The following is a 13,533-nucleotide window of genomic DNA, read 5'->3' as shown; positions in this document are numbered from 1 at the left end:
CATCCAAGGAGGGATTGCAAAATTGCATTGGCCATTTTGACTGCCCTTTGAAGTGCTGCAGAGGGGGAGGGAAAGAGGTTAGGGCATTGTTTGGATATGATAGACGTTGTTGGCTCCTGTTCTCCTCCCAGCCCCATAGGCCCCTTCCCTGCTCTGGGGCTGATTTATAACCTCAGAGAGGCAGCCAGCATGGTTCTTTCAGTGCTGGCTGTGAGGACCTTCAAGACCTCAGAGATGGGACCAGTGCACCCCTAGGTAATGTTGGGAAGACATAGGATTGCACCCAAAATGGATTTGTGGAAGGAGATTTCAGAAAATAGTGGCAGTATTTATGGACTAAGGGGAACCTCATGGAGGCTCAAGAAAACTAATATGAGTACCTCTTGGTAGCAATCTAATAATAAGGAAGGGGGTCTGATACACATAAACTGTTGATATCCATGCATAGTTTGGGGGATCAGCAATATTAAGGAAATAACCAAAATTCAGTTTCTGCTACAAACTATTTTGAGTGGGAGGGATATATTAAACTGGCACAAAGTAGGGAATGGAACTAATGATGCACTTGTTGATTGCTGAATGATGTGTCTCAGAACTGCTACCAAAAAAAAATTATTATCATTTGGGAAAGCAAATGTTGGGACATTACTAGTTAGTTGCATGAAATAGCCATATCTTGTTTAATTTAAGAAAGTAAGATGAATGATATTTTTAAAAATTAGAGCTTTAGACATCTTTGTAAAAATTGCAGTGTTGGAATAAGGAGGCACAGATTAAAACAACAAAATGCCTCTGTCATCTCACACCACACAATTTGAGCCATAGAATGATAAGCAATTGAATTTAATGATCAGTCCAGGTCAGGAATTGCATACTAAGTCCCTCTCCTCAGGTACAAATTCTGGTTAGTGGGCACAGAGCTACAGCCTGAGCCTACTTATGTAAACTAGAGTGGAAATGAATTTTGGGAAAGGAAACTATGTTGAGCAAATTTCTCTAATTTAAGCTATGGGTATTAATAGAACCATGCTCAAAGAACACATTTAGCTTCATGCAGTCATCACTTATGCAATAGAGCAACACGAGAATTATACAAAGGGGTTTCACTGCTACTGTAAGAACCTTATAAAATGAGAGTTCTAAATCACATGGGGAGCCTGTATGATTACAACAGACTCCCTGCTGCAGCCATCTTATATGCAAGGGACTGGAAGCAGCCTCGAAATGCACCCTCGAAGTGGGGCTAAGCACATGGTCCTTCAGTCCCTTTGCAACTGTTCTGGCTGGTGGCTGCATAGCTCTCCTGTTTTAACTGGACATGCAGGTAGGTATATATCCAGCTCTTTCTTATTTATTTATTTAAAATATTTATATGCTGTCCTGTCGCGAAAAGCCTCAGGACGGCTTACAGCATAAAATACAACATAAATAAATTCCCAACCCACACTGGCTGCAGTTAAATACATAGAAAAGACAATATTAAAACTTATTAAAATATTGCTGGAATAAAAAGGTTTTAACCTGGTGCCAAAAAACAAATAACAACAGCGCCAGGCGGACCTCTCTGGGGAGCACATTCCATAGATGGGGCGCCACTGCAGAGAAAGCCCTCCTCCGGGTACTTTGCCTCAGGAGGAGGGTTCCCGGAGGAGAGCCTCTGCTGTCGATCTCGGGGGGGGGGGGGGGGCAAATATGGAAGAAGGTGTTCCTTCAGGTATCCAGGTCCCAAGCCGTTAAGGGCTTTATAGGTAATAACCAGCACCTTGAATTGAGTCCGGACTTCGATGGGAAGCCAATGAAGCTGGTAGAGGACTGGGGTTATGTGAGAATAACACCCAGTCCCCGTCAGCAACCTGGCTGCTCTGTCTTGCACCATCTGAAGTATCCGGACTGTCTTCAGGGGCAGCCCCATGTAGAGCACGTTACAGAAATCCAATGGGGAAGTAACCAATGCATGTGTCATTGTTGTTAGGCAGTCTTCCTCCAGGTAGGGACACAGCTGATAGATTAGCCGAAGCTGAAGGAAAGCACTCCTCGCCACCGCGGTCATTTGGGCTTCCAAGGACAGCTCCGGGTCAAGGAGCACTCCCAAGCTGCGGTCCCGGACCTTTAGGAGTGCAACTCCATTCAGGGCAAGGTCCAGGCCACCTACCCAGGAGCTCGATCCACCCACCAACAGGACTTCCGTCTTGTCTGGATTAAGTTTCAGTTCATTGGCCCTCATCCAGCCCATTACCTTGGCCAGGCACCAGTTCAGTACAGCCACTGCCTCACCTGGATCAGTTGAAAAAGAGAGGTAGAGCTGGGTGTCATCAGCATACTGATGATTTCACAGCCCAAACCTCCTGATGACCTCTCCCAGCGGTTTCATGTAGATATTAAATAGCAAGGGGGACAAGATGAAACCCTGCGGTACTCCATGGCATAACTGCCATGGTGCAGAGCCAAAGTCCCCCAGCACCACCTTCTGGAATTGGCCGTCGAGGTAGGAGCGGAACTCCCAATCCTGCCAGCCTATCCAGAAGGATACCATGGTCGCTGGTATCGAAAGCCGCTGAGAGGTCCAGGAGGACCAACAGGGACGCACTCCCCGTCTCTCTCCCTGCACAGGTCATCATACAGGGCGACCAAGGCAGATTCAGTACCAAACCCGGGTCTGAAGCTGGACTGAAATGGATCCAGATAATCAGTTTCATCCAAGAGTGCTTGGAGTTGTCCCACCACCACCCGTTCCAACACCTTGCCCAAAAACGGGATGTCGGCCACCGGTCTATAATTGGCCATCTCTGGATCCAGGGATGCCTTCTTTAGGACAGGCCTGATTACCGCCTCCTTTAAAGGAGCGGGCACCCGGCCGTCCCTCAGAGAGGCATTAATAACCTCCAGGACCCAGGCACCAATCCCATGTTTGGCTTTGGACAGCAGCCACGACGGGCAAGGGTCAAGTAAGCAGGTGGTGGGATGTACTTGTCCAAGCACCTTGTCCACATCATCAGGCCGCAGTAACTGAAATTCATCCAATAATACCTGACCAGACAGAGTCATTGGCACCTCCCCTAAAGGAACTGAATCACTTGTGGAGTCCAGCTCATGACGAATCTGAGTGATTTTCTCCTTAAAGTGCTGGGCAAAGTCGTTGCAGCGGGCCATCGAAGGTGGTACAGGATCTTTCTTAGGGCCAGGATGTATCAGCCCACGTACCACTCGAAAGAGCTCTGCTGGACAGCACTGTGAGGAGGCAATGGAAGTGGAGAAGAATTTCTTCTTCACTGCCCTCACCGCCACAGCATAGGCTCGATAATGAGCTCGTAGGCACGTCCTGCACTGTTCATTTTTCTCTCTTTCCTGGGCCTGCAAATCTTTTCAGTAATTCTTTACTTACCAGGAAATCCTGGGCATCAGAATTCTCTGACTTTTGAGAACATTTGGCCTCCATTTGGTCTTCTCCAATGAGTTGTTCCTTCTCGTTAGGTGGCCAAAGTATTTGAGTTTCATCTTCATTATCTGGCCTTCTAAGGAACAGTCAGGGTTGATCTCCTCTAGGACTGACTGGTTAATAGGTAATATTTACTTACTAGTATAACTAAGCCCCACTGAATATTTATTCACTTACATGGGAGTAAATCTCACTTACCTCATCTGGGCTTACTTTTGAGTAGACAAATATAGAATTATATTCTATACTTGAAACACATATTTTCAGGGAGAATCTCAAATTTGAAATTTCATTGGAGAAATGCTGCAAATTTCAAATATTTGCAAATATCCATTTAAGGTCTATTACATGGATATAAGCATTACTATAGTGTAATGTTCTGTTGGGGTGCATATACACTGTTCCTATTCTGGGTCAGGGCATTTCAGTAACATCCATCATGTTAATATGTTCAGAGAAAATCTTGCTTAATACTAACATTTATTGAGTTGTAGTCTACATTTGTTGATGAGTGCTCTTATTTGTAGAGTTTTTTTTAATCCAGAGAAGTTCTGCTTGTAAGCTTTGTTTAAATGTAATGAAAAAGGAAACTCAGCTTGTACGTCTTGGCATAAGGCAGTAATTATGAACTGCAGTTCCATATTGATTTGTAAGGATGGAAAGGCATTTGTAGGAGGTTAGGAATGACTCACCACTCACAATCTGCTTGTTATAAACCATGCAGTGTCCCTGACTATGTAATTCAGGTAATTTTCTCCCATCTGCTACATATGTATTATTTTACCATCCTTTTGCACTTCTTTGGTTGTATATTATCTAGAATGGAGTTCATTACAGCGCCATTAGTCAAATTCACACAGGGCAGTGTGCATCATCAACTGGCAAGGAAAACTTTTGGGAGTGCTGCATTCTTGAAGGACTAGCAAGAGCTTCAGTGGGCAGAACTGTCCCCCACTTATTCACCAGATTTTTTCCCTGGCACTTTGTGGATGGGTTCTGCTCCAAATGAATAGTCTCATTAGCCCTGCCGGTTCCTAGAATAACTCCCCCCCCCCACACACACACTCACACATAATTTATTTCCATTCCCAGGTCGTATCCAACCCATGCAGGGCAGACAGATACTCACAAATATCCCCTTCCTATCTGTCATTCCATCTCCTGTAGCTCCCTGAGGCTTAGCAGAGGAACACCAAAAGGAAAATACTCAAGTCCCTTTCTTAGGAATTCCCTGGGAGAAGTAGATTGGAGCTTACCAGGTTAGATTTAACCAGAGTAATCTCAGCTCCAGAGACTCTCCATTGCAGAGCCTCCTTGCCCTCATCAACAACCATCTCTTCAAGGCATCTCTGAAAAGCCTCCATGGATTGACCAGACAGATAATGAAAAAAAAGTGCTTAGTGTTAAGTGTTTTTTTCTGGTTGGAGGAAACTGGAGCAGAGATCAAAGGGGTAGCTTCACTTTGGTAGAGTGCCATCCAGAAGGGGAAAAACCTTGCCCTTCCAGTTGTAAAACTTGAATTTAACAAAGAATATGACATATTTATGAAATGCTAGAATAGAAAGGAAAACCTGAAGCAGAGGGGATTCCAGTGGTGTTCTAACTACAGGAATACCATGCAAAAGTTAGCTGCATGTCCCCTCCCCTGAGAAAATTCAGTTACTAGGTGGCCATCCTGCTTCAGTTTTTGCTGACCAGAAGAGTACTTCAGCCTTCTGTTTTCACTCAGTGAAGAAGTGGAACTGATAGCAAAGGGATGTCCCTAACGAGTTTCCCCAAAACTCGATGAGGCAGCTTTTTAGAACACTTGCGGCAAAAGTGGCCTACTGAACAACCCCCGTCAAGGGAAATTTGTCCAATTTACAATGCATTCTTCTCTACTGGTACAGTCGTGCCCAGCGCTGGCAAGACGGCCATTGCACAAGCAGAATAAGCTGTGAGGGCAGGGGAAGGGTGGCATCTGGTACATGGGGTGGTAAGTTAAGAGACCAAGACCTCCAAACTATAGAGATGTTTAGGGAACTGTTTGTTTTGCAATTGCCTTTAGGTGTGGTTAATGTGGGAGTGAGCTTACTTGCTCAGCTTGTGGTCCACCCCAGACCCTGCTTTCTTGGAAGCACACCTGCCACCCAGAAACTCTCACATCAGCTTTCTTGAGTATTACGTACATGACAGAAAAGGAACTTTTGAAGAAAAACACCAGACTGCCACAACTGATGGGAGAAGAGACTCCTCCCAGACCTCCAGAAGGGAGGGGGGGGGAAGAGAGAGAGATTAAAATTCTTAACGCTATATAGCACATAGAAGTCAAAAGTATCATTTCATTTGTTAAAGACTTTCCTGTGAACACATATCTTAAGAAAGTGTTTGGTTTATAACCTCTTACAGCAATAAAGGCATGTAATAACAAAAAACATTTTTTAAAAATTCCCTGGGAAAGACCTATACCACCCAGTGTCAAAGGTACTCCTCCCCCCCCACCCCAAAAAAGTGAATTAACATTCCTTTCTGTACAGGTAAAGTGATGCACATGGACATACTATCAGGATACAGCTAAGCCTCCTGATTAGGCCTGGTAAATTTGGCAAGGGATTGTTCTTCTCTTCTCAATGTGCCCTACATGGTAGCCCATTAATGTTGCTCCATGGATTTCAGTGGGATCCACTGAGACCTGAGCAACAGTTGAATCAACATAGTCTGTCTTTAGTACCTTGGTGATATGCTTCAGTGTGATAGGATCTTAGGCATTTAAAAGTGTGATGATGAGAAGACAACTTGACAGTTGACTTTTTAAGTGCATGTGTGTGTGCGCATAAGCATGTATAAAACAACAGTAAATAACTTTGCTGCCCTGCTTTGGCCTCTTCCACTGCAAGCAAAACCACAGAGATTAAAACTTCTGTGCCTGCTGCCTTGGATGCCTCTCCACTGGTACGTGACCCCCAACAGACCCTCAACTCTCGCTTTGATTCCTCTCCTCTCCTTTCCCAGTATGAATGAAAGATTTAAGATATGTCGATTCAAATTGTGCAGTCAATTCCCAGATCGCATTTTACAGATCTACACATGTTGGATCTTACATGTTCTTTTAAAATGTTGCACTATGGAACAGGCCTTCTCAGGGAGGAGAAATGAGAGGAGGATATAACATCAGATCAGGGTCATCATTATGTGAATCAGACACTAGCTAAATCCACAAAGTTTTCTTTTGCTTCTGCTGCTGCCCCCTTTTGTTGCTTTCTTCAGTGTGGTTGCTAGCATTAGAGGCACATTGGTATAGAGCATGGAAACAGACTGAGTCTAGAGGCTTTTCAAGGATTAGGGCTTAGGAGAGGTCAAGTAGGTTACCATTATTTCTAGCAAATAATACAAGAAGAAACTAGAATTATTTCCAGGAAAGCATGCAGTATGCTTGGATTCTAGCACAACCTGCTTGGAAACACATTGTGTTGCTAATGTTTCTAGCTGAACCATGTTTTTTTATAATTATGCAACACTCACCTCTTTGCATGGCTTTTGAAATTATATGTTACTGATCTATGGAGTAGTGAGACCTACCAATTAAACAGATAAATGTTCAAGAGTTGTTTTTAAAAATATAACATCCAGCACAGTTGTTAACAGCAATTTAATGCTTGCCAATGTATTTGCAATGTCGGAAAGCCAGTCTTTCTGGTTTGTCAGATTAGCTGCTTTTGCTGATTCATGGTTTTTACAGGTACATAGCAAGGGAGACCTGGGAGGCAGCCAAGATCCTTTTCTCTAGCTACTTGCTTGCTTCCTGTTTTATTGTTTGGATAGGAAGGCTTACTCTTCTCCTTTTTAAGGAGGAACGCCTGCAATTATATACTGGTAGCAATCAGTACAAATACTTACATTATATAATTGAAACAAAACCAAGCTAATGCTTTGTTCAGCTCTGATGAATTCAAACAAAGCCGCACCTACCTCAGCATCCTGTTTCCAGCAGTAGCCAGTCAGAGGCAGCTCCCCCGCCCCCCCCCCATGCCTGACAGCAAAAGCCCCCATCTGCTGTTGCTTCCCAGCAACTGGTTTCTAGAAGCAGGCTGCCTCTGGGCCTGGAGTACCCCAGAGGCAGGGTGCCTCCACGCAGCAGCTGGCAGTGAGCAAGCACTGGGGGCCGGTTGCGCTCCTGTCTTCTTTGCAGGGCTCTCACAGGCAGCCGGTTGGTCACTGCCTGAATGGGAAGCTGGACTAGCCAGGCCTTTAGCCTGATCTGGAGGGGCTCTCCTGAAGGGTTGGTGCCCATTTAGCTATCGTGGGTGATAGTATTTTATCTACCTATTTGCTACATTTATAGGCAGCTCTTGTGGCTCTTGCAAGGAATCAAGGTAGCTGTCATGGTCCCCTCCTCTCCATTTTATCTTCTCAACGGTGAGGTAGGTGAGGCTGAAATTCAGTGATTGGTGCAAAGTCACCCAAGCAGTTTAATGGCTGAGTGGGGACTTAAACCCAGATTTTCTGAGTCCCAGGCCAGTACTCTAAACTCTACATCACGCTGGCTCTCTCATTGCTTATGCCTTTGAGTTTACTTAATCTCTTTTAAAGCCAGAAACCACAGGCATGTCTCTGCCAGCACATTCCATTGGATTATTAAACCTGTGGCCATCACGACATCTTATGACAAGGAATGGCACAGTTAATACTCCGCAGAGGGATCCTTCCTTCTCCCTTTCCTTAATGTGTGCTGCCTAATAGATACCAGTCCTGCATCTGAAGACAGTGGGCTGAAACTCATGAAAGCTAATGCTATAATGCACCATTATATTGTTTACTTTCAATATTATGCAGCACCAGCAATATATGCAGTATTTTATAAGAAACAAAGGCTCCAGTCCCTGCTTCACAAAGCTAATAATGCACTTTTCAACAGCAGGTGAAAAGGAAAGGAAGCTAAGTTTCAGACAAAGATATTCAGATTGTGAAAACTGCAGTTACACAGGTAAGGACTAAAGCTGACTAAGACTATATCTGACTCATGCCCTAGGAGCAGGCATGACCGGCCACAGCAGAACCTCTAAACACATTCATTCATTACATTTCTAAACTGCCCAATAGCTCAAAGGCTGTCTGGGTGGTTAACGGGATCAAGGACAGACACAATACAGCAAAACAGTAAAACCAATAAAATCACTAAAACCACCAATATCAACAAGACCACGGTTGCTGTATCAAGTTACAAACACTGGCACAGTAATACAGTCCAACAGGGCTACTGCTGCTGTAATCAGGTTAAAGATACAGGGACAGTAATGATATAAAAGTAAAACTAAAGTTTAACTATTAAAATATCTGGAGAATAAAAAGTTTTCCACCTGGTATTGGAAAGAGAAAAGTGTAGACTCCTGATATACCTCTTTGGGGAGCTGATTGCATAGATGGGGTACCACAACCAAAAAGGCCTTTCTTCTGGTCACCACCCTCCTTACTTCCCTCAGAGGGGCTCCCTAAGGAGGACCTCAGAAGATTTTCTTAAGGCTCTAAAAAACTTATTTGTTTTTAAGTTGCTTCAACAGAGTACCACAAAACCCCTCTGGAATGGATTCGGGTGTAAATTGCACAGGATGCCAAATGGAGAAAAGTCCTGACAAACAGCAGGAGCACTTGTGGGGTAATTGTATGAACCGTCTGTGTCAATTTTGCAAAAATGAGTGGAAAAAAACAGGCTGTCCCTGTTTTTCACATCAGGAGTGTGTGATTCTGTAGCTGTTCAGAGGAGTCAGTGCCAAGAGCAGGACACCAACTTGTTCAAGAGCTATTTGACTCTAGTGGTCTGCGTCTGCTTTTTAATCACTTTGCAATCAATAAGTGCAGGCCACAGAGAAACTGGAAGCTTCGCAAAGAACTTCTTGCTCTTCTGTTCTTAGAGATTGAGTTTGGGATGGTTTCAGCCCTTTAGAGAAGGCAATACCAAACCTGGGGGTTTTCTGTGCTAATATTAGCTGTAATGAGATAATAGAACAGGAACCTGCTTCTGACTGAGTGCTGTCAGCACAATTGTAGAACAAGGCTTGCTCAGCTGGTTTCAGAAAACGACTGAGTTTGTCCTCATAGGGGTTTTGTTTTTGTTTTTTTCAGAAAGATGCAGTTATGTTCAGCAGGCAGCTGTCTTTTCAAAATGTTTTACTGACTGTTTCAGGCTGTTAAAGAACTGGGAAAAGAGTCAGATGTTTCAATAAGCTATCTCAGAAGCAATTGCAGATATGCCTTATTAATCCTAAGAAGCAATGCCATCAAGAAAGAACACTACCTTAATAATTGTGAACAAGGTGGTATGAGCATATGGTAGGTTTCTTAGTTGACAATTGATATTGGGGGAATGTTTTTTAAAGATAGTGTATATACATACACACACACACACTCTGCAAGATTGCTCAGTCATTTGTAAAGTTTAAATTGGGCTTATCTAAAGTAGGACATAGAACATCACGCCTCACCAAGCAATTCCCTTGTTTGGTGGCTGACTGGGGGCTTAGAAACGTTCACTACTGATTTCTTGACAAAACAGTTTTACTGTTACATAAGGAAAAGGCTGTCAGTAGGTAGCCCAAGAAGAAAATTCCTTCACTGTTCCCAGAGCGTGGCCAGGTTCAGAACTGGATGAAACACCAAGGAAAATGCTCCCACCATTATGGCCCAATGACAAGACTTAACCTTCAACAAACCCACTCACTAAGAAGCCAATAGTGATGAAATATTTGGTTTTGTCAATCAAGAAGATTCAGGGCAAGCTGTTGAAATCTGAGCTGCCAAACCCCTGGAGTGTTTTGTTGTTTTGTTTTGTCTGGGGATAGAGTCTGTTCTCCAGTTTCTACAGATGTCAGGAATATTCCTGTGCTGTGGTTTCTCCCTTCCTCTTCCTGGGCATACTGGAGATCTGATGGTGGAGAGAGAGGAAACTTGGCCACATGATTTTCAGTCACTTACCACGGCTACTCCTTACTATGCATTAATTCACATGTAATCATGTATTAAATCATATGCTTCTTCATCTGCAAAGCAGCTTCCTCCACACCTTTGTCATCTTGCTTCTAGTGCTGTTCTCCACCTTTGCAATGTCAGCCTCTACCCGTCATTCCAAGAATATACTCCTCCCAAATATTCTCTGCCGCTTCAGCAGCAGGTAGAGTTTTAAACAACAATGAATAGGTTTGCTTTGTAAATCGTTTAACTGATTGGATAAGGGAAGGCTGAGGAAATTTCGAATCTTCCCTTTATGCTCCTCCACATCATTACCTCTCTCCTTCTTGCAGCTGTTTCATTATCACATTTCCTTCTCCACACCAGAAAGTATGAAGGCTGATTAACTCAACAAACAAACAAGCTGGGTTGTGAAGGTTACTGCAAGGAATGGGAGAAAAGGGGAGTGGCTTTCTTTAGGAGAGAGAGAAAGACTCTGTCTTCAAGGGCTTTGCAAAAAGAAGTTGGGGTTTGCCAGGGGACTTGGCCAATGTTTTATTTCCAGAAAGTGGACTTAGGCTTTTGGGGAGCAATGCCTTCACTGCTGCTAGCCAGTCCCCTAAATCCTGTGGGAAGGGCAAGTTACCACTTGTCAATGGAAAGGGAAAGGTGCTCTATGTGTGGTCAGAACAATTTTGCTATATTTTTGCAAGCTAGAAGAAATCTTTTTGGTTATTAAACCTGGATATCATTTATTGTCCTCTCAATGCCTCTCTCTCTAATATTGCAATGGACCTCCCAATTCTGTGAATTTTTGGGTTGGCAAAATAAATTAATGAAATAGGAGATAGGTGAGTGGTGGGTAAGGTAGCTGAATGTGTTTTCACCTGAGGGTTTATTAGAACCGGGTTGTTTGTGCTTATTTCTTTTATATACCAAAATATAAGAACTAGGAGTAGTTGGTGTTCCAATTAATTGCATGTCCTATCCAGATATAAGAAAAATGGCTTTAGAAGGTATAAAAGGGGCACTGAGTGTGCTTCTGTACCCCATCTGCCTTCCCTATTGCTCTTCAACATTATGCAACTTATTATTTTGCATGCTGTACAGTCCTGAAGACAGAATTCTAAATATTTTCAAGGGCCTGAGCCATGATTGCTATGAGAACCATAACAATCAGTTCCCTGCCTTTGGGCAATTAGAATCTGAACCTGAATGTTCCATTAGCATAGTTTTTGCATTTAATTTGCTATTTTACTTATAACACATTACGCTGATTGCCTTTTACCATTTCCCTGCATTTTGTGTCATTATGGGTTTTTTTTTAATGTATAACCATGCATTTTGGTGAGTGACAATCAGACAATCAGGTTTATCTTACTGTTTGCTAAGATTTTCTGAAATGTAAGTATTTCGTAGATACAGCCTTTGGTCTGAAGAGTCCAAGAAGACATCATAAAATTTTAGTAGGATGTTCATAGCTGACATATATGAGATCATTTAAAGATGATAGGGATTCCTACCCAGCACTGCCACAAATATTTTGGTAGTCATCATTGCATTTATGTGGGATCCATTTAAATTCTTCTAATATTTTACTTAGAGAGGAACAATTAAATTTGCCTTGTATTTTGCTTATGCTCCCTAGACTGGAAGGAACTCTTAACTGCTCTGCTTAACAATCTCTCTATTCTTGTTCCTCCACTGTGGTCTTCCTGGCTTCCTCACCGTGGGAAAGGAAGGGGGGATGCTGTGTTACATGTCCACTCTCCTGTACATGACCATTCCCTAAGAAGAGTTTTGGAGTAAGATTGACAAGCTCTGGAAGGGACCTGTTGCTCCTCACAATGAAAAAGACCCATATATCTGCAATTAAACTTAATAACTGCTTGGCTAAAGGACAGAAGGTCTGTGTACTTCTTAGTTTTACTCCTGGCTGCCCCTCAGTAGTAGGGCTTGTATAGTATACCATGGAACTGAGATTGATGAAACAAACTTGAATGCAGATGAAGGAAAATGCCTACAGGATGCAAGCAAGCCCTGGTATAGGCCTATAATCAGGTTTAAGGGCAGTGGGACGGAAAAGAAAAATAGTCTGTCTCTATTCAGTTGTCTATCTGCTGTCCAGTGGAGTCTTTAGGGTCATCTGGGACCTTTTGTTCAATGGCCCTATAGAAATTGTAAAACCATCTGACACCTAATGCAGTAAACACACTGGACACTTGCAGGGCAAAATCTGTCACATCCACCAGGATTTAGGCTCCAGCTGAAGTATAGCAGCTGAATCAGGTGAGATACTCAGAGCACAACCTGGTCCAGGTTTTTTTGGACAAGTTTCAGTTGGTAAACCTCAAGGATGTTGACAAACTGTTTGGACAGGTTTGTGCAACCACCTCTATTCTCGATCCCTGCCGCTCTTGGTCAGTGAAAACCAGCAGAGAGGGAACAGCCAGCTGGGCCAGGGAGGCCATGCCCACATTCTGTCTGAAAGAGACAGTGATGAGACCACTCCTGAAGAAACCCTCCCTGCAAGATCATACCAACTTTAGGCCAGTGGCAAACTGGGAAAGGTCCTTGAGCAGGTGGTGGCCAACCAGGACAAGATACCTTTGAATGAGACTAATTATCTAGATTATCTGGATTCATTAGAGTTGAAGTTCAGATTTTGGTACTGAAATCACTTTGCTGCCCTGTATGACAACTTATGTTGAGAGAGAGAAGAGGGTAGTGTGTGTGACGCTGTTGATAATCTTGGTTCTCTTGGTGGTTTTCAGTACTAACAACCACAGTATCCTTTTGGGGTGTCTGTCTGAGTTGGGAGTGTGGATTAGTCAATTGCAATAGTGGTCCAGAAGCTGGTACTTGGGGATATTGCTTGGTTCTGTGGCTTCCCCAGCATGGAATTCCTCAGTGGCTGGTCTTTAACACGTACATGAAGCCACTGAATGGGATCGCTGACTTTCAGTACAAACTCATGGACCCAAGTCTACAAGGATGTCATGGGTGATGGCATGGAAAACTAATGAGTGAATGAGAGAAGGAACATGTTTGAAGGATGAAGTGATGGGTGTCAACTGTTAAAGTGCTTTACTGAAGTGACTGAAAATCATCAGTTTGCGATACTGGAAAGAGCTACATCTACCAATTTATAATAGATAGAAATAGTTGAAGGCCCT

The 13,533-nt window shown here is 43.4% G+C and overlaps 2 long non-coding RNA genes across 2 annotated transcripts in view; both read left to right on the top strand.

Annotated features, from left to right (window-relative positions):
* The window catches only part of LOC123017195, a 77,359-nt gene that overhangs the window by 23,656 nt on the left and 40,170 nt on the right, over window positions 1-13,533 (top strand). The window lies entirely within an intron of this gene.
* Window positions 8,974-10,456, top strand: LOC123017196. The gene is made up of 2 exons (XR_006413551.1): window positions 8,974-9,068; window positions 9,536-10,456. It is a non-coding gene; the product is annotated as an uncharacterized LOC123017196 (long non-coding RNA).

This window comes from Varanus komodoensis, unplaced genomic scaffold, assembly GCF_004798865.1.
Source record: "Varanus komodoensis strain SLA01 unplaced genomic scaffold, ASM479886v1 scaffold9, whole genome shotgun sequence".
NCBI classification, from domain to species: domain Eukaryota; kingdom Metazoa; phylum Chordata; class Lepidosauria; order Squamata; family Varanidae; genus Varanus; species Varanus komodoensis.
Note: the sequence above shows the minus strand (reverse complement) of the source record. Positions and strands in the feature narration are given on the sequence as shown.